Source organism: Rhinoderma darwinii, chromosome 8 (assembly GCF_050947455.1).
Source record: "Rhinoderma darwinii isolate aRhiDar2 chromosome 8, aRhiDar2.hap1, whole genome shotgun sequence".
NCBI classification, from domain to species: Eukaryota; Metazoa; Chordata; class Amphibia; order Anura; family Rhinodermatidae; genus Rhinoderma; species Rhinoderma darwinii.
This window is the reverse complement of record NC_134694.1, coordinates 1,435,693-1,457,923: the sequence shown is the minus strand read 5'-3', so window position 1 is coordinate 1,457,923 and position 22,231 is coordinate 1,435,693.

Genomic DNA, 22,231 nt, shown 5'->3' with positions numbered 1-22,231 from the left:
ACCCTCACAGTCCTCCCCTCACAGTCCTCCCTCACAGACCACCCTCACAGTCCTCCCCTCACAGACCACCCTCACAGTCCTCCCCTCACAGACCACCCTCACAGTCCTCCCCTCACAGACCACCCTCACAGTCCTCCCCTCACAGACCACCCCTCACAGTCCTCCCCTCACAGACCACCCCTCACAGACCACCCTCACAGTCCTCCCCTCACAGACCACCCTCACAGTCCTCCCCTCACAGACCACCCTCACAGTCCTCCCCTCACAGTCCTCCCTCACAGACCACCCTCACAGTCCTCCCCTCACAGTCCTCCCCTCACAGACCACCCTCACAGTCCTCCCCTCACAGTCCTCCCCTCACAGACCACCCTCACAGTCCACCTTCACAGTCCTCCCCTCACAGACCACCCTCACAGTCCACCCTCACAGTCCTCCCCTCACAGTCCACCCTCACAGTCCTCCCCTCACAGTCCTCCCCTCACAGTCCTCCCCTCACAGACCACCCTCACAGACCACCCCTCACAGACCACCCTCACAGAGCACCCTCACAGTCCTCCCCTCACAGACCACCCTCACAGACCACCCCTCACAGTCCTCCCCTCACAGTCCTCCCTCACAGTCCACCCTCACAGACCACCCTCACAGTCCTCCCCTCACAGTCCTCCCCTCACAGAGCACCCTCACAGTCCTCCCCTCACAGTCCTCCCCTCACAGTCCTCCCCTCACAGACCACCCTCACAGTCCTCCCCTCACAGTCCTCCCCTCACAGAGCACCCTCACAGTCCTCCCCTCACAGAGCACCCTCACAGTCCTCCCCTCACAGACCACCCTCACAGTCCTCCCCTCACAGTCCTCCCCTCACAGACCACCCTCACAGTCCTCCCCTCACAGTCCTCCCTCACAGACCACCCTCACAGTCCTCCCCTCACAGACCACCCTCACAGTCCTCCCCTCACAGACCACCCTCACAGTCCTCCCCTCACAGACCACCCCTCACAGTCCTCCCTCACAGACCACCCTCACAGTCCTCCCCTCACAGTCCTCCCTCACAGACCACCCTCACAGTCCTCCCTCACAGTCCTCCCCTCACAGTCCTCCCTCACAGACCACCCTCACAGTCCTCCCCTCACAGTCCTCCCTCACAGACCACCCTCACAGTCCTCCCCTCACAGACCACCCTCACAGTCCTCCCCTCACAGACCACCCTCACAGTCCTCCCCTCACAGTCCTCCCTCACAGACCACCCTCACAGTCCTCCCCTCACAGACCACCCTCACAGTCCTCCCCTCACAGACCACCCTCACAGTCCTCCCCTCACAGACCACCCTCACAGTCCTCCCCTCACAGACCACCCTCACAGTCCTCCCCTCACAGACCACCCTCACAGTCCTCCCCTCACAGACCACCCCTCACAGTCCTCCCCTCACAGACCACCCCTCACTGACCACCCTCACAGTCCTCCCCTCACAGACCACCCTCACAGTCCTCCCCTCACAGTCCTCCCTCACAGACCACCCCCACAGTCCTCCCCTCACAGTCCTCCCCTCACAGACCACCCTCACAGTCCTCCCCTCACAGTCCTCCCCTCACAGACCACCCTCACAGTCCACCCTCACAGTCCTCCCCTCACAGTCCACCCTCACAGTCCTCCCCTCACAGTCCTCCCCTCACAGACCACCCTCACAGACCACCCCTCACAGACCACCCTCACAGTCCTCCCCTCACAGACCACCCTCACAGACCACCCCTCACAGTCCTCCCCTCACAGTCCTCCCTCACAGTCCACCCTCACAGACCACCCTCACAGTCCTCCCCTCACAGTCCACCCCCACAGTCCTCCCCTCACAGACCACCCTCACAGAGCACCCTCACAGTCCTCCCCTCACAGTCCACCCCCACAGTCCTCCCCTCACAGACCACCCTCACAGACCACCCTCACAGTCCATATATATATATTGCGAGGTGAGTGTTTTCTACCATTTCATTTACACAACGTCGACCACTTTAAGGTGCAAAGATTTTTTTACAGCGACACAAACAATAAAGACAAAAAACATTCACCCCCCGACAGTCAGTACATTGTGGAGACGCCTCTCACTGTCATTACAGATGTCAAACTCTAAGGGGATGTCTCTATTACAGATGTCAGTCTCTTGGGGGATGTCTCTATTATAGATGTCAGTCTCTTGGGGGATGTCTCTATTACAGATGTCAGTCTCTTGGGGGATGTCTCTATTATAGATGTCAGTCACTTGGGGGATCTCTCTATTATAGATGTCAGTCTCTTGGGGGATGTCTCTATTACAGATGTCCGTCTCTTGGGGGATGTCTCTATTATAGATGTCAGTCTCTTGGAGGATCTCTCTATTATAGATGTCAGTCTCTTGGGGGATGTCTCTATTACAGATGTCAGTCTCTTGGGGGATCTCTCTATTATAGATGTCAGTCACTTGGGGGATCTCTCTATTATAGATGTCAGTCTCTTGGGGGATGTCTCTATTACAGATGTCAGTCTCTTGGAGGATCTCTCTATTATAGATGTCAGCCTCTTGGGGGATGTCTCTATTATAGATGTCAGTCTCTTGGGGGATGTCTCTATTATAGATGTCAGTCTCTTGGGGGATGTCTCTATTATAGATGTCAGTCTCTTGGGGGATGTCTCTATTACAGATGTCAGTCTCTTGGGGGATGTCTCTATTATAGATGTCAGTCACTTGGGGGATCTCTCTATTATAGATGTCAGTCTCTTGGGGGATGTCTCTATTACAGATGTCCGTCTCTTGGGGGATGTCTCTATTATAGATGTCAGTCTCTTGGAGGATCTCTCTATTATAGATGTCAGTCTCTTGGGGGATGTCTCTATTACAGATGTCAGTCTCTTGGGGGATCTCTCTAATATAGATGTCAGTCACTTGGGGGATCTCTCTATTATAGATGTCAGTCTCTTGGGGGATGTCTCTATTACAGATGTCAGTCTCTTGGAGGATCTCTCTATTATAGATGTCAGCCTCTTGGGGGATGTCTCTATTATAGATGTCAGTCTCTTGGGGGATGTCTCTATTATAGATGTCAGTCTCTTGGGGGATGTCTCTATTATAGATGTCAGTCTCTTGGAGGATCTCTCTATTATAGATGTCAGTCTCTTGGAGGATCCCTCTATTATAGATGTCAGTCTCTTGGAGGATCCCTCTATTATAGATGTCAGTCTCTTGGGGGATGTCTCTATTATAGATGTCAGTCTCTTGGGGGATCTCTCTATTATAGATGTCAGTCTCTTGGAGGATCCCTCTATTATAGATGTCAGTCTCTTGGAGGATCCCTCTATTATAGATGTCAGTCTCTTGGTGGATGTCTCTGTTATAGATGTCAGTCTCTTGGGGGATGTCTCTGTTATAGATGTCAGTCTCTTGGAGGATCCCTCTATTATAGATGTCAGTCTCTTGGGGGATGTCTCTATTATAGATGTCAGTCTCTTGGAGGATCCCTCTATTATAGATGTCAGTCTCTTGGAGGATCCCTCTATTATAGATGTCAGTCTCTTGGAGGATGTCTCTATTATAGATGTCAGTCTCTTGGAGGATCCCTCTATTATAGATGTCAGTCTCTTGGAGGATGTCTCTATTATAGATGTCAGTCTCTTGGAGGATCCTTCTATTATAGATGTCAGTCTCTTGGAGGATCCCTCTATTATAGATGTCAGTCTCTTGGAGGATGTCTCTATTATAGATGTCAGTCTCTTGGGGGATCTCTCCATTATAGATGTCAGTCTCTTGGGGGATGTCTCTATTATAGATGTCAGTCTCTTGGAGGATCCCTCTATTATAGATCTCAGTCTCTTGGGGGATGTCTCTATTATAGATGTCAGTCTCTTGGAGGATCCCTCTATTATAGATGTCAGTCTCTTGGAGGATCCCTCTATTATAGATGTCAGTCTCTTGGGGGATGTCTCTATTACAGATGTCAGTCTCTTGGAGGATCCCTCTATTATAGATGTCAGTCTCTTGGGGGATGTCTCTATTACAGATGTCAGTCTCTTGGAGGATCCCTCTATTATAGATGTCAGTCTCTTGGAGGATCCCTCTATTATAGATGTCAGTCTCTATTATAGATGTCAGTCTCTTGGGGGATGTCTCTATTATAGATGTCAGTCTCTTGGGGGATGTCTCTATTATAGATGTCAGTCTTTTGGAGGATCTCTCTATTATAGATGTCAGTCTCTTGGAGGATCTCTCTATTATAGATGTCAGTCTCTTGGGGGATGTCTCTATTATAGATGTCAGTCTCTTGGGGGATGTCTCTATTATAGATGTCAGTCTCTTGGGGGATGTCTCTATTATAGATGTCAGTCTCTTGGAGGATCTCTCTATTATAGATGTCAGTCTCTTGGAGGATCTCTCTATTACAGATGTCAGTCTCTTGGAGGATCTCTCTATTATAGATGTCAGTCTCTTGGGGGATGTCTCTATTATAGATGTCAGTCTCTTGGGGGATGTCTCTATTACAGATGTCCGTCTCTTGGGGGATGTCTCTATTACAGATGTCAGTCTCTTGGGGGATGTCTCTATTACAGATGTCAGTCTCTTGGAGGATCCCTCTATTATCTATGTCAGTCTCTTGGAGGATGTCTCTATTATAGATGTCAGTCTCTTGGAGGATCCCTCTATTATCTATGTCAGTCTCTTGGAGGATGTCTCTATTATAGATGTCAGTCTCTTGGGGATGTCTCTATTATAGATGTCAGTCTCTTGGAGGATCCCTCTATTATCTATGTCAGTCTCTTGGAGGATGTCTCTATTATAGATGTCAGTCTCTTGGGGGATGTCTCTATTATAGATGTCAGTCTCTTGGGGGATGTCTCTATTATAGATGTCAGTCTCTTGGAGGATCCCTCTATTATAGATGTCAGTCTCTTGGAGGATCCCTCTATTATAGATGTCAGTCTCTTGGGGGATGTCTCTATTATAGATGTCAGTCTCTTGGAGGATCTCTCTATTACAGATGTCAGTCTCTTGGAGGATCCTTCTATTATAGATGTCAGTCTCTTGGAGGATCCCTCTATTATTGATGTCAGTCTCTTGGGGGATGTCTCTATTATAGATGTCAGTCTCTTGGGGGATGTCTCTATTACAGATGTCAGTCTCTTGGGGGATGTCTCTATTATAGATGTCAGTCTCTTGGGGGATGTCTCTATTATAATGTCAGTCTCTTGGAGGATCCCTCTATTATAGATGTCAGTCTCTTGGGGGATGTCTCTATTATAGATGTCAGTCTCTTGGGGGATGTCTCTATTATAGATGTCAGTCTCTTGAGGTAGGTCTCTATTATAGATGTCAGTCTCTTGGGGGATCTCTCTATTATAGATGTCAGTCTCTTGGAGGATCCCTCTATTATAGATGTCAGTCTCTTGGGGGATGTCTCTATTATAGATGTCAGTCTCTTGGAGGATCCCTCTATTATAGATGTCAGTCTCTTGGAGGATCCCTCTATTATCTATGTCAGTCTCTTGGAGGATGTCTCTATTATAGATGTCAGTCTCTTGGGGGATGTCTCTATTATAGATGTCAGTCTCTTGGAGGATCCCTCTATTATAGATGTCAGTCTCTTGGGTGATGTCTCTATTATAGATGTCAGTCTCTTGGGGGATGTCTCTATTATAGATGTCAGTCTCTTGGGGGATGTCTCTATTATAGATGTCAGTCTCTTGGGGGATGTCTCTATTATAGATGTCAGTCTCTTGGAGGATCCTTCTATTATAGATGTCAGTCTCTTGGAGGATCCTTCTATTATAGATGTCAGTCTCTTGGAGGATCCCTCTATTATAGATGTCAGTCTCTTGGAGGATCTCTCTATTATAGATGTCAGTCTCTTGGGGGATGTCTCTATTATAATGTCAGTCTCTTGGGGGATGTCTCTATTATAGATGTCAGTCTCTTGGGGGATGTCTCTATTATAGATGTCAGTCTCTTGGAGGATGTCTCTATTATAGATGTTAGTCTCTTGGAGGATCCCTCTATTATAGATGTCAGTCTCTTGGAGGATCCCTCTATTATAGATGTCAGTCTCTTGGGGGATCTCTCTATTATAGATGTCAGTCTCTTGGGGTAGGTCTCTATTATAGATGTCAGTCTCTTGGGGTAGGTCTCTATTATAGATGTCAGTCTCCTGGGGGATGTCTCTATTATAGATGTCAGTCTCTTGGGGGATGTCTCTATTATAGATGTCAGTCTCTTGGAGGATCTCTCTATTATAGATGTCAGTCTCTTGGGGGATCTCTCTATTATAGATGTCAGTCTCTTGGGGTAGGTCTCTATTATAGATGTCAGTCTCTTGGGGGATGTCTCTATTATAGATGTCAGTCTCTTGGGGGATGTCTCTATTACAGATGTCAGTCTCTTGGAGGATCTCTCTATTATAGATGTCAGTCTCTTGGAGGATCCCTCTATTATAGATGTCAGTCTCTTGGGGGATGTCTCTATTATAGATGTCAGTCTCTTGGGGGATGTCTCTATTACAGATGTCAGTCTCTTGGAGGATCTCTCTATTATAGATGTAAGTCTCTTGGAGGATCCCTCTATTATAGATGTCAGTCTCTTGGGGGATGTCTCTATTATAGATGTCAGTCTCTTGGAGGATCCCTCTATTATAGATGTAAGTCTCTTGGAGGATCCCTATATTATAGATGTCAGTCTCTTGGGGGATGTCTCTATTATAGATGTCAGTCTCTTGGAGGATCTCTCTATTATAGATGTCAGTCTCTTGGGGGATGTTTCTATTACAGATGTCAGTCTCTTGGAGGATCTCTCTATTATAGATGTCAGTCTCTTGGAGGATCTCTCTATTATAGATGTCAGTCTCTTGGGGGATCTCTCTATTATAGATGTCAGTCTCTTGGGGTAGGTCTCTATTATAGATGTCAGTCTCTTGGGGGATGTCTCTATTATAGATGTCAGTCTCTTGGGGGATGTCTCTATTACAGATGTCAGTCTCTTGGAGGATCTCTCTATTATAGATGTCAGTCTCTTGGAGGATCCCTCTATTATAGATGTCAGTCTCTTGGGGGATGTCTCTATTATAGATGTCAGTCTCTTGGGGGATGTCTCTATTATAGATGTCAGTCTCTTGGGGGATCTCTCTATTATAGATGTCAGTCTCTTGGAGGATCCCTCTATTATAGATGTCAGTCTCTTGGAGGATCCCTCTATTATAGATGTCAGTCTCTTGGGGGATGTCTCTATTACAGATGTCAGTCTCTTGGAGGATCCTTCTATTATAGATGTCAGTCTCTTGGAGGATCCCTCTATTATAGATGTCAGTCTCTTGGGGGATGTCTCTATTATAGATGTCAGTCTCTTGGGGGATGTCTCTATTACAGATGTCAGTCTCTTGGAGGATCCTTCTATTATAGATGTCAGTCTCTTGGAGGATCCCTCTATTATAGATGTCAGTCTCTTGGAGGATCTCTCTATTATAGATGTCAGTCTCTTGGAGGATGTCTCTATTATAGATGTCAGTCTCTTGGGGGATGTCTCTATTATAGATGTCAGTCTCTTGGGGGATGTCTCTATTATAGATGTCAGTCTCTTGGAGGATCCCTCTATTATAGATGTCAGTCTCTTGGGGGATGTCTCTATTATAGATGTCAGTCTCTTGGAGGATCCCTCTATTATAGATGTCAGTCTCTTGGGGGATGTCTCTATTATAGATGTCAGTCTCTTGGAGGATCTCTCTATTATAGATGTCAGTCTCTTGGAGGATCTCTCTATTACAGATGTCAGTCTCTTGGAGGATCTCTCTATTATAGATGTCAGTCTCTTGGGGGATGTCTCTATTATAGATGTCAGTCTCTTGGGGGATGTCTCTATTACAGATGTCCGTCTCTTGGGGGATGTCTCTATTATAGATGTCAGTCTCTTGGGGGATGTCTCTATTATAGATGTCAGTCTCTTGGGGTAGGTCTCTATTATAGATGTCAGTCTCTTGGAGGATCCCTCTATTATCTATGTCAGTCTCTTGGAGGATGTCTCTATTATAGATGTCAGTCTCTTGGGGGATGTCTCTATTATAGATGTCAGTCTCTTGGGGATGTCTCTATTATAGATGTCAGTCTCTTGGAGGATCCCTCTATTATCTATGTCAGTATCTTGGAGGATGTCTCTATTATAGATGTCAGTCTCTTGGAGGATCTCTCTATTATAGATGTCAGTCTCTTGGGGGATGTCTCTATTATAGATATCAGTCTCTTGGGGGATGTCTCTATTATAGATGTCAGTCTCTTGGAGGATCCCTCTATTATAGATGTCAGTCTCTTGGAGGATCCCTCTATTATAGATGTCAGTCTCTTGGAGGATCTCTCTATTACAGATGTCAGTCTCTTGGAGGATCCCTCTATTATAGATGTCAGTCTCTTGGGGGATGTCTCTATTATAGATGTCAGTCTCTTGGGGGATGTCTCTATTACAGATGTCAGTCTTTTGGAGGATCCTTCTATTACAGATGTCAGTCTCTTGGAGGATCCTTCTATTATAGATGTCAGCCTCTTGGAGGATCCCTCTATTATAGATGTCAGTCTCTTGGAGGATCTCTCTATTATAGATGTCAGTCTCTTGGAGGATCTCTCTATTACAGATGTCAGTCTCATGGGGGATGTCTCTATTATAATGTCAGTCTCTTGGGGGATGTCTCTATTATAGATGTCAGTCTCTTGGGGGATGTCTCTATTATAGATGTCAGTCTCTTGAGGGATGTCTCTATTATAAATGTCAGTCTCTTGGAGGATCTCTCTATTATAGATGTCAGTCTCTTGGGGGATGTCTCTATTATAGATGTCAGTCTCTTGGGGGATGTCTCTATTATAGATGTCAGTCTCTTGGGGGATGTCTCTATTATAGATGTCAGTCACTTGGGGGATCTCTCTATTATAGATGTCAGTCTCTTGGGGGATGTCTCTATTATAGATGTCAGTCTCTTGGGGGATGTCTCTATTATAGATGTCAGTCTCTTGGGGGATGTCTCTATTATAGATGTCAGTCTCTTGGGGGATGTCTCTATTATAGATGTCTGTCTCTTGGGGAATGTCTCTATTATAGATGTCAGTCTCTTGGGGGATGTCTCTATTATAGATGTCAGTCTCTTGGAGGATCTCTCTATTATAGATGTCAGTCTCTTGGAGGATCTCTCTATTACAGATGTCAGTCTCTTGGAGGATCTCTCTATTATAGATGTCAGTCTCTTGGGGGATGTCTCTATTATAGATGTCAGTCTCTTGGGGGATGTCTCTATTATAGATGTCAGTCTCTTGGGGGATCTCTCTATTATAGATGTCAGTCTCTTGGAGGATCCCTCTATTATAGATGTCAGTCTCTTGGGGGATGTCTCTATTATAGATGTCAGTCTCTTGGAGGATCTCTCTATTATAGATGTCAGTCTCTTGGTGGATGTCTCTGTTATAGATGTCAGTCTCTTGGAGGATCCCTCTATTATAGATGTCAGTCTCTTGGGGGATGTCTCTATTATAGATGTCAGTCTCTTGGGGGATGTCTCTATTATATATGTCAGTCTCTTGGGGGATGTCTCTATTATAGATGTCAGTCTCTTGGGGGATGTCTCTATTATAGATGTCAGTCTCTTGGAGGATCTCTCTATTACAGATGTCAGTCTCTTGGGGGATGTCTCTATTATAGATGTAAGTCTCTTGGAGGATCCTTCTATTATAGATGTCCGTCTCTTGGAGGATCCCTCTATTATAGATGTCAGTCTCTTGGAGGATCTCTCTATTATAGATGTCAGTCTCTATTATAGATGTCAGTCTCTTGGGGGATGTCTCTATTATAGATGTCAGTCTCTATTATAGATGTCAGTCTCTTGGGGGATGTCTCTATTATAGATGTCAGTCTCTTGGGGGATGTCTCTATTATAGATGTTAGTCTCTTGGAGGATCCCTCTATTATAGATGTCAGTCTCTTGGAGGATCCCTCTATTATAGATGTCAGTCTCTTGGGGGATCTCTCTATTATAGATGTCAGTCTCTTGGGGTAGGTCTCTATTATAGATGTCAGTCTCTTGGGGATGTCTCTATTATAGATGTCAGTCTCTTGGGGGATGTCTCTATTATAGATGTCAGTCTCTTGGGGGATCTCTCTATTATAGATGTCAGTCTCTTGGGGTAGGTCTCTATTATAGATGTCAGTCTCTTGGGGGATGTCTCTATTATAGATGTCAGTCTCTTGGGGGATGTCTCTATTACAGATGTCAGTCTCTTGGAGGATCTCTCTATTGTAGATGTCAGTCTCTTGGAGGATCTCTCTATTATAGATGTCAGTCTCTTGGGGGATGTCTCTATTATAGATGTCAGTCTCTTGGGGGATGTCTCTATTATAGATGTCAGTCTCTTGGAGGAGCTCTCTATTATAGATGTCAGTCTCTTGGAGGATCTCTCTATTATAGATGTCAGTCTCTTGGGGGATGTCTCTATTATAGATGTCAGTCTCTTGGGGGATGTCTCTATTATAGATGTCAGTCTCTTGGGGGATGTCTCTATTATAGATGTCAGTCTCTTGGAGGATCCCTCTATTATAGATGTCAAACTCTTGGGGGATGTCTCTATTATAGATGTCAGTCTCTTGGGGGATGTCTCTATTATAGATGTCAGTCTCTTGGAGGATCTCTCTATTATAGATGTTAGTCTCTTGGAGGATCCCTCTATTATAGATGTCAGTCTCTTGGGGGATGTCTCTATTATAGATGTCAGTCTCTTGGAGGATCTCTCTATTATAGATGTCAGTCTCTTGGAGGATCTCTCTATTATAGATGTCAGTCTCTTGGGGGATCTCTCTATTATAGATGTCAGTCTCTTGGGGTAGGTCTCTATTATAGATGTCAGTCTCTTGGGGGATGTCTCTATTATAGATGTCAGTCTCTTGGGGGATGTCTCTATTACAGATGTCAGTCTCTTGGAGGATCTCTCTATTATAGATGTCAGTCTCTTGGAGGATCCCTCTGTTATAGATGTCAGTCTCTTGGGGGATGTCTCTATTATAGATGTCAGTCTCTTGGGGGATGTCTCTATTACAGATGTCAGTCTCTTGGAGGATCTCTCTATTATAGATGTCAGTCTCTTGGGGGATGTCTCTATTATAATGTCCGTCTCTTGGAGGATCCCTCTATTATAGATGTCAGTCTCTTGGGGGATGTCTCTATTATAGATGTCAGTCTCTTGGGGGATGTCTCTATTATAGATTTCAGTCTCTTGGGGGATGTCTCTATTATAGATGTCAGTCTCTTGGAGGATCCCTCTATTATAGATGTCAGTCTCTTGGGGGATGTCTCTATTATAGATGTCAGTCTCTTGGGGGATGTCTCTATTATAGATTTCAGTCTCTTGTGGGATGTCTCTATTATAGATGTCAGTCTCTTGGGGGATGTCTCTATTATAGATGTCAGTCTCTTGGGGGATGTCTCTATTATAGATGTCAGTCTCTTGGGGGATGTCTCTATTACAGATGTCAGTCTCTTGGAGGATCTCTCTATTACAGATGTCAGTCTCTTGGAGGATCTCTCTATTATAGATGTCAGTCTCTTGGAGGATCCCTCTGTTATAGATGTCAGTCTCTTGGGGGATGTCTCTATTATAGATGTCAGTCTCTTGGGGGATGTCTCTATTATAGATGTCAGTCTCTTGGGGGATGTCTCTATTATAGATTTCAGTCTCTTGGGGGATGTCTCTATTATAGATGTCAGTCTCTTGGAGGATCCCTCTATTATAGATGTCAGTCTCTTGGGGGATGTCTCTATTATAGATTTCAGTCTCTTGGGGGATGTCTCTGTTATAGATGTCAGTCTCTTGGAGGATCCCTCTATTATAGATGACAGTCTCTTGGGGGATGTCTCTATTATAGATGTCCGTCTCTTGGAGGATCCCTCTATTATAGATGTCAGTCTCTTGGGGGATGTCTCTATTATAGATGTCAGTCTCTTGGGGGATGTCTCTATTATAGATTTCAGTCTCTTGGGGGATGTCTCTATTATAGATGTAAGTCTGTTGGAGGATCTCTCTATTATAGATGTCAGTCTCTTGGGGGATGTCTCTATTATAGATGTCAGTCTGTTGGAGGATCTCTCTATTATAGATGTCAGTCTCTTGGGGGATGTCTCTATTATAGATATCAGTCTCTTGGGGGATGTCTCTATTATAGATGTCAGTCTCTTGGGGGATGTCTCTATTATAATGTCCGTCTCTTGGAGGATCCCTCTATTATAGATGTCAGTCTCTTGGGGGATGTCTCTATTATAGATGTCAGTCTCTTGGGGGATCCCTCTATTATAGATGTCAGTCTCTTGGGGGATGTCTCTATTATAGATGTCAGTCTCTTGGGGGATGTCTCTATTACAGATGTCAGTCTCTTGGAGGATCTCTCTATTATAGATGTCAGTCTCTTGGGGGATCCCTCTGTTATAGATGTCAGTCTCTTGGGGGATGTCTCTATTATAGATGTCAGTCTCTTGGGGGATCCCTCTGTTAGGGCATGACCACACGTGGCGGATTTCCTCCGCAACTGTCCGCATCAATGCCGCACAGAATCTGCGTCGCAGATTCTGCTGCGGATCTGCACAAAATGTGCAGAAAATTGATGCGGACTAGCTGCTGCGGACTGCGGGAAAAGTGCTTCCCTTCTCCCTATCAGTGCAGGATAGAGAGAAGGGACAGCACTTTCCCTAGTGAAAGTAAAAGAATTTCATACTTACCGCCCGTTGTCTTGGTGACGCGTCCCTCTTTCGGCATCCAGCCCGACCTCCCTGGATGACGCGCCGGTCCATGTGACCGCTGCAGCCTGTGATTGGCCTGTGATTGGCTGCAGCCGTCACTTACACTGAAACGTCATCCTGGGAGGCCGGACTGGAGACAGACGCAGGGAGTTCTCGGTAAGTATGAACTTCATTTTTTTTTACAGATACATGTATATTGAGATCGGTAGTCACTGTCCCGGGTGCAGAAACAGTTACTGCCGATCGCTTAACTCTTTCAGCACCCTGGACAGTGACTATTTACAGACGTCTCCTAGCAACGCTCCCGTCATTACGGGAGCCCCATTGACTTCCTCAGTCTGGCTGTAGACCTAGAAATACATAGGTCCAGCCAGAATGAAGAAATGTCATGGTAGTAAAAACAATACGCTCCGCAGCACACATAAGATCTGCGGACTTCATTGCGGAATTTTGACTCTCCATTGAAGTCAATGGAGAAATTCCGCCATGAGTCCGCAACCAGTCCGCCACTGCTCCGCAACAGACAGAGCATGCTGCGGACACCAAATTCCGCTCCGCAGCCTATGCTCCGCAGCGGAATTTTACGCCTCGTCTAAACGAACACTGCTAAATTAAAGTGTAAGTCAATGGACAAACGGCACCGCTGCGGATTAACGCTGCGGAGTGTCCGCAGCGGAATTTAAGTGAAATTCCGCCACGTGTGAACCCGCCCTTATAGATGTCAGTCTCTTGGGGGATGTCTCTATTATAGATGTCAGTCTCTTGGGGGATGTCTCTGTTATAGATGTCAGTCTCTTGGAGGATCCCTCTATTATTGATGTCAGTCTCTTGGAGGATGTCTCTATTATAGATGTCAGTCTCTTGGGGGATGTCTCTATTACAGATGTCAGTCTCTTGGGGGATGTCTCTGTTATAGATGTCAGTCTCTTGGAGGATCCCTCTATTATAGATGTCAGTCTCTTGGGGGATGTCTCTATTATAGATGTCAGTCTCTTGGGGGATGTCTCTATTATAGATTTCAGTCTCTTGGGGATGTCTCTATTATAGATGTCAGTCTCTTGGGGGATGTCTCTATTATAGATGTCAGTCTCTTGGAGGATCCCTCTATTATAGATGTCAGTCTCTTGGGGGATGTCTCTATTACAGATGTCAGTCTCTTGGAGGATCCCTCTATTATAGATGTCAGTCTCTTGGGGGATGTCTCTATTATAGATGTCAGTCTCTTGGGGGATGTCTCTATTATAGATTTCAGTCTCTTGGGGGATGTCTCTGTTATAGATGTCAGTCTCTTGGAGGATCCCTCTATTATAGATGTCAGTCTCTTGGGGGATGTCTCTATTATAGATGTCCGTCTCTTGGAGGATCCCTCTATTATAGATGTCAGTCTCTTGGGGGATGTCTCTATTATAGATTTCAGTCTCTTGGGGGATGTCTCTATTATAGATGTCAGTCTCTTGGGGGATGTCTCTATTATAGATGTCAGTCTCTTGGGGGATGTCTCTATTATAGATTTCAGTCTCTTGGGGGATGTCTCTATTATAGATGTCAGTCTCTTGGGGAATGTCTCTATTAGGACGTCTTAGGCTATGTTCACACGGGGTCTTTTGCCGAGTTTTTTGACGCGGAAACCGCGTCGCAAAACTCGGCAGAAACGGCCCGAGAACGCCTCCCATTGATTTCAATGGGAGGCGTCGGCGTCTTTTTCCCGCGAGCAGTAAAACTGCCTCGCGGGAAAAAGAAGCGACATGCCCTATCTTCGGGCGCTTCCGCCTCCGACCTCCCATTGACTTCAATGGGAGGCAGGAGAAAGCGTGTTTTATGCCCGCGGCGCTCAATGGCCGCGGGCGAAAAACGGCGCGATAGTTGCTATTCACACTGAGTATTTTGGGGGAGGAATATCTGCCTCAAAATTCCGTTTGGAGCTTTGAGGCAGATATTCCTCCCCCAAAATACTCCGTGTGAACATAGCCTTATAGTGACCCTATGGACAGATACATCTCTACTGTGGAGCTTCTTGTTGTTTTTTGTTTGTTGAATCTCTGATTATCACCCTCCTCATCCGGTCTGGTAGTTTTGGTGAATCTCTGATTATCACCCTCTTCGGCCGGTCTGGTAGTTTTGGTGAATCTCTGATTATCACCCTCCTCGCCCGGTCTGGTAGTTTTGGTGAATCTCTGATTATCACCCTCTTCGGCCGGTCTGGTAGTTTTGGTGAATCTCTGATTATCGCCCTCCTCGCCCGGTCTGGTAGTTTTGGTGAATCTCTGATTATCGTCCTCCTTGACCGGTCTGGTAGTTTTGTTATCGTCCTCCTCGTCCGGTCTGGTATTTTTGGTGAATCTCTGATTATCGCCCTCCTCGCCCGGTCTGGTAGTTTTGGTGAATCTCTGATTATCGCCCTCCTCGCCCGATCTAATAGTCTTGTTGAATCTCTGATTGTCGCCCTCCTCGCCCGGTCTGGTAGTTTTGGTGAATCTCTGATTATCGCCCTCCTCGCCCAGTCTGGTAGTTTTAGTGAATCTCTGATTATCGCCCTCCTCGCCCGGCATGGTAGTTGTGTTGAATCTCTAAACATCGCCCTCCTCGCCCGGTCTGGTAGTTTTGTTGAATCTCTGATTATCGCCCTCCTCGCCCGGTCTGGTAGGTTTGCTGAATCTCTGATTATCGCCCTCCTCGTCACGGCTGGTAGTTTTGGTGAATCCCTGATTATCGCCCTCCTCGCCCGGTCTGGTAGTTTTGGTGAATCTCTGATTGTCGCCCTCCTCGCCCGGTCTGGTAGTTTTGGTGAATCCCTGATTATCGCCCTCCTCACCCGGTTTGGTAATTTTGGTGAATCTCTGATTATCGCTCTCCTCGCCCGGTCTGGTAGTTTTGTTGAATCTCAGATTATTGTCCTCCTCGCCCGGGATGGTAGTTTTGTTATCGCCCTCCTCGCACGGTCTGGTAGTTTTGTTGAATCTCTGATTATCGCCCTCCTCGCCCGGTCTGGTAGGTTTGCTGAATCTCTGATTATCGCCCTCCTCGTCCCAGCTGGTAGTTTTGGTGAATCTCTGATTTTCGCCCTCCTCGCCCGGTCTGGTAGGTTTGGTGAATCTCTGATTATCGCCCTCCTCACCCTGTCTGGTAGACTTGTTATCGCCCTCCTCGCCCGGTCTAGTAGTTTTGGGGAATCTCTGATTATCGCCCTCCTCGGCCGGTCTGGTAGTTTTGGTGAATCTCTGATTATCGCCTTCCTCGGCCGGTCTGGTAGTTTTGGTGAATCTCTGATTGTCGCCCTCCTCGCCCGGTCTGGTAGTTGTGTTGAATCTCTGATTATTGCCCTCCCCGCCCGGTCTGGTAGTTTTGTTGAATCTCTGATTATCTCCCTCCTCGCCCGGTCTGGTAGGTTTTTTTGAATCTCTGATTATCGCCCTCCTCGCCCGGTCTGTTAGTTATGGTGAATCTCTGATTATCGCCCTCTTCGTCCGGGCAGGTAGTTTTGGTGAATCTCTGATTATCGCCCTCCTCGGCCGGTCAGGTAGTTTTGGTGAATCTCTGATTGCCGCCCTCCTCGCCCGGTTTGGTAATTTTGGTGAATCTCTGATTATCGCCCTCCTCGCCCGTTCTGGTAGTTTTGTTGAATCTCTGATTATCGCCCTCCTCGCCCGGGATGGTAGTTTTGTTATCGCCCTCCTCGCCCGGTCTGGTAGTTTTGGTGAATCTCTGATTATCGTCCTCCTCGGCCGGGCTGGTAGTTTTGTTATCGCCCTCCTCACCCGGTCTGATAGTTTTGTTGAATCCCTCATTATCGCCCTCCTCGCCCAGTCTGGTGGTTTTGTTCAATCTCTGATTATCGCCCTCCTCGCCCGGTCTGGTAGGTTTGCTGAATCTCTGATTATCGCCCTCCTCGTCCCGGCTGGTAGTTTTGGTGAATCTCTGATTATCGCCCTCCTCGCCCGGTCTGGTAGGTTTGGTAAATCTCTGATTATCGCCCTCCTCGCACGGTCTGGTAGTTTTGTTGAATCTCTGATTATCGCCCTCCTCGCCCGGTCTGGTAGGTTTGCTGAATCTCTGATTATCGCCCTCCTCGTCCCAGCTGGTAGTTTTGGTGAATCTCTGATTTTCGCCCTCCTCGCCCGGTCTGGTAGGTTTGGTGAATCTCTGATTATCGCCCTCCTCACCCTGTCTGGTAGACTTGTTATCGCCCTCCTCGCCCGGTCTAGTAGTTTTGGGGAATCTCTGATTATCGCCCTCCTCGGCCGGTCTGGTAGTTTTGGTGAATCTCTGATTATCGCCTTCCTCGGCCGGTCTGGTAGTTTTGGTGAATCTCTGATTGTCGCCCTCCTCGCCCGGTCTGGTAGTTGTGTTGAATCTCTGATTATTGCCCTCCCCGCCCGGTCTGGTAGTTTTGTTGAATCTCTGATTATCTCCCTCCTCGCCCGGTCTGGTAGGTTTTTTTGAATCTCTGATTATCGCCCTCCTCGCCCGGTCTGTTAGTTATGGTGAATCTCTGATTATCGCCCTCTTCGTCCGGGCAGGTAGTTTTGGTGAATCTCTGATTATCGCCCTCCTCGGCCGGTCAGGTAGTTTTGGTGAATCTCTGATTGCCGCCCTCCTCGCCCGGTTTGGTAATTTTGGTGAATCTCTGATTATCGCCCTCCTCGCCCGTTCTGGTAGTTTTGTTGAATCTCTGATTATCGCCCTCCTCGCCCGGGATGGTAGTTTTGTTATCGCCCTCCTCGCCCGGTCTGGTAGTTTTGGTGAATCTCTGATTATCGTCCTCCTCGGCCGGGCTGGTAGTTTTGTTATCGCCCTCCTCACCCGGTCTGATAGTTTTGTTGAATCCCTCATTATCGCCCTCCTCGCCCAGTCTGGTGGTTTTGTTCAATCTCTGATTATCGCCCTCCTCGCCCGGTCTGGTAGGTTTGCTGAATCTCTGATTATCGCCCTCCTCGTCCCGGCTGGTAGTTTTGGTGAATCTCTGATTATCGCCCTCCTCGCCCGGTCTGGTAGGTTTGGTAAATCTCTGATTATCGCCCTCCTCACCCTGTCTGGTAGGCTTGTTATCGCCCTCCTCGCCTGGTCTAGTAGTTTTGGGGAATCTCTGATTATCGCCCTCCTCGGCCGGTCTGGTAGTTTTGGTGAATCTCTGATTATCGCCCTCCTCGTCCGGTCTGGTAGTTTTGTTTAATCTCTGATTATCGCCCTCCTCGCCTGGTCTAGTAGTTTTGGGGAATCTCTGATTATCGCCCTCCTCGGCCGGTCTGGTAGTTTTGGTGAATCTCTGATTATCGCCCTCCTCGCCCGGTCTGGTAGTTTTGTTGAATCTCTGATTGTCGCCCTCCTCGCCCGGTCTGGTAGTTGTGTTGAATCTCTGATTATTGCCCTCCTCGCCTGGTCTGGTAGGTTTGGTAAATCTCTGATTATCGCCCTCCTCACCCTGTCTGGTAGGCTTGTTATCGCCCTCCTCACCCGGTCTGGTAGTTGTGTTGAATCTCTGATTATCACCCTCCTCGTCCGGTCTGGTAGTTTTGGTGAATCTCTGATTATCGCCCTCCTCGCCCGGTCTGGTAGGTTTGGTGAATCTCTGATTATCGCCCTCCTCGCCCAGTCTGGTAGTTGTGTTGAATCTCTGATTATTGCCCTCCTCGCCCGGTCTGTAGGTTTGGTGAATCTCTGATTATCTCCCTCCTCACCCTGTCTGGTAGTTATGTTGAATCTCTGATTATCGCCTTCCTCGCCCAGTCTGGTAGTTTTGGTGAATCTCTGATTATCGCCCTCCTCGCCCGGGGTGGTAGTTGTGTTGAATCTCTGATTATCTGATCTCTACTTCTCCTGTTTGAGGTGTAATTTGGTTTTTATTGTACTAGTCGGAGGCTCACTGCTGTATCAGTTTGGAAAAGACATGGGTATAAAAAGACACATACGTTTTGCTTTCAAGTATTTAAAAAAAAAAAAAAAAAAGATGCAGAATGTGAACCTAGTCATAGGGGTTTCATTTAAGGGGCTGAATACACAGGCACTCACAACTGCTTTCATTTTTTAGTTATTGTTTTTCATGCCGCTGTAACAGTTTTGACTATTTTGTCAGCCCATTACATAAAATCCATTTTCATTTCAGGTTGTAATGCAACAAAACAGAAATAACACCAAGGGTTTGAATACTTTCTATATAAACTCCTCAACATTGAAATTACAACACCAGGAAGGAAAAGTTTTGGAGTTGTGGAAATCACAGGATGGATGGACATGTAAATGATATGTTAATGAGATGCAAATGATAATAAAATCTTCCAAACACCTTGATTTCTTCAGTATGGAGTATGATCGCCCCATGCAGGAATCCCTGCACTTTCACGCCCTGGCATGTTATCAATGATGTTATTAATGGTTGTCTGAGGGATGTTCTGTCACGCCGAATGCACTTGGTCACGCAAATCATCAGGATTGGCTGCTGACCGCCCCCTTTACAATTACCAACCAATGACGTCCCACATGCGCTCGATGGGAGACAAGTCCGGAGACGCTGCAGGTCATGGTACCACGTTTAGGCTACGCAGGCTGCTCACAGTAACACGAGCAACATGCGGCCTGGCGTTGTCCTGTTGAAAAACGGCTTCTGGGACACCTTGGAGAAATGGCCGCACTACTGGTGCCACGACCAAATCAATGTGACGCTGGGCTGTCAGTGTCCCTGAAATGTAGTCTAGAGGGGTCCGGCTACCGTACATTTTACCACCCACCATAATCCCCGGAGTAGGACCGGTGTGACGTTCCCTTGTGAAGGCCTCTTCATGGCGTTGCCCACGTGGTGTCCTGACTCATCTCCGGTTATCATTGTGGCCAAGACAAAAGCAGGACTCATGGCTGAAGAGGATAGACCTCCATTGCCGTTTTGCTGTGTACCATGATGGCCTTTGAGAGCGGTGGAGTGTGGCCAATGGAAGACTTGTAGCGGGACGTCTGGCTCGTAGCCCAATGTGGTGGAAACGTCTCTGATGGTTTGTGTGGACCCTGGCTGCCACCCTAGGCGTGGGATGTGACTTCCAGTTTCACTTGCAGTACAGAATGGATCACTACGCGTCATTCTTCCAATCAGACGCAGAGGTTCAACTCTGCGCTCCTCTTGCTGTCATTCCCAGTCATTGTTGATGGCCCAACCTCCGGGACACGCAGCATTGAGCAGTGCTGACATCGGCCAAGGCGCATAGCGATGTCATAGTGATAAACCAAGGTCTCTCAGGTCAAGGATTCTGTCCCTCTCAGATTGTGACAAGTGGCAATAACTGGCACGTCGGAGAACAGGCGCATCACACAATCATCCCGCACCGCGCCATCCGATTTTTGAAGTTTTTATGTGGCTAAAAAACGTTGTTTCCAATCAGATTGGAGCGAGGTGCAGAAAAAATAGATAATTTGCAGATTTTTTTTGCCATCTGCACGGTGAAGCGCAGTCCTATCTGTCCTGCAGCATGTGACTGAACGTGGGCAGAGACTCCGGGATCAGGCGACTTCTGTAGATGTTTTCTAGTAACATGTGATCTGTCCTTTCTGTTCTGGAGAGTTCCCAGTATCTTTACATCCGTGTAGACCGTGACAATGATAGGTGTCCTCCTCTAGAGTGTGAGTGACCTGGCGAGATGTTGTGAAGAGGAAGAATTCTGGACCCTCCACTTATGCCCGGGGTTCACGTCACCGTCAAAATAAAAAAATTGCTGCAACCGCAGCAAAATGGTGCGGTTTTGCAGCAAATTGTGAAAAAATATACATTTTGTGAACCAAGCTAGCGTCTTCCGGGGTCTTCTAGGCTCGTGGCGTTGCTGAGCTCCCAATTCTGTCCTTCTATTAGGAATGTAGTAAATTATTGATTTGGGGGATCCTGCGGTTTCTACTCTCTCTTTGATAGGTTAGTTCTCTGTTATCAGCCTAATAATGGCCGCCTTCATTTGCATTGACGTCTCTTTGGAACGCATATTGAGAGTTCCCATGAGCAGCTACCGAATGTAAATTCATCACTTGGAATCATCTCCAGACCTTTTATCTCCATAATTCATCTAGAAATGAGGAGGGAACAGGCGGCACCCGGCCACGACACCGCTGATCAATCACATGGAAAAATGGCTGCAATTTCTGGAAGATTTGAGTTAGACCCCTGAATAGAAGCTGAAAGTCTCCACCGCACATCCTCATTGCTGCGTTTCTAAACCCGTGGGGTTCACAGAGGCAAAATGATGAAAATTCTGTCCCTGTCCAATTACTTCTGGACCCAACTGGATATATAATGTATATATATGGATCTTACATAGTACCATCAGCACCCTATAATCCGGAGTCACACAGTCCAGAAATAATGTATTATATCACCACTGCTGTCCTGCGGCATGTTTTGGGGTGCCCTGGATGATCTTGTAGGGTGACGCTCCACCATTCAGCCCGCAGATGTAAAATGCAGCATTTCTATTATTCCTCATACACGCGGCCATATTATGGATCTAGAATGCGGAGACCTTAGAAATCTGGTGGGCACTGTATTACTGGAGTATACCCCAGATCAGGGATCGGTAATCTGTCGATCACCAACCGGCGCTGAGTAGATCGGTGGTAATTCAATCAGTATTGCAGAATAAAGTTTATCCTGAATGGAGTCGGGTGCTGCGCACTTACGTGTTGTCGCACTGACGCTAGTGAGGAGGAGCATGGGAAGCGGCCGGGCTCCTGCTCTAGTTTTGATCCAGGTCTCGGTAACACTGCAGACCCCTCTCCTGTTGCTGCTGCTGCTCTGTCTACAGTATTAATGGCACTGTGGTGGCATTGTTAATAGGGCAGTGTGGTGGCATTGTTAATAGGGCAGTGTGGTGGCATTATTGGGGGCACTATGGTCGTACTGTAAATGGGAGTGCTTTGGTGGCATAATTACATAAGGACAATAAAGAGGCTGCAAGCACACGCATTTCATTCTCCGTTTACTAGGGCACTGTGTTGGATTATAGGGGGCACTGTGGTGGCATTATCAGGGGCACTGTGTTGGATTATAGGGGGCACTGTGGTGGCATTATCAGGGGCACTGTGGTGGATTATAGGGGGCACTGTGGTGGCATTATCAGGGGCACTATGGTGGATTATAGGGGGCACTGTGGTGGCATGATAGGGGGCACTGTGGTGGGTTATTGGGGGCACTGCAGTCGTACTGTAAATGGTCGTGCATTGGTGGTGTAAATACATGAGGACAATAAAGAGGCTGCAAGTACGCGTGTTTCATTTGCAGTTTGGGGGTCTTGTGGGGTCAATTTCCTGAAAATACTTTTATTTCATTGCAGTAGATCTCCGATACTCCAAGCTTGGCCACCCGACTCTGTATCTCACGAGCCGCTGCGGGGGAGGATACAGCACGGAGGTGCCATATGACAGCACATGGAGAGCCTACATCTGGGTGATACAGGACCACGGATCTCGCTGTGCCGGGTTGTGTTGTCGGGCGCACCAGCTCGGA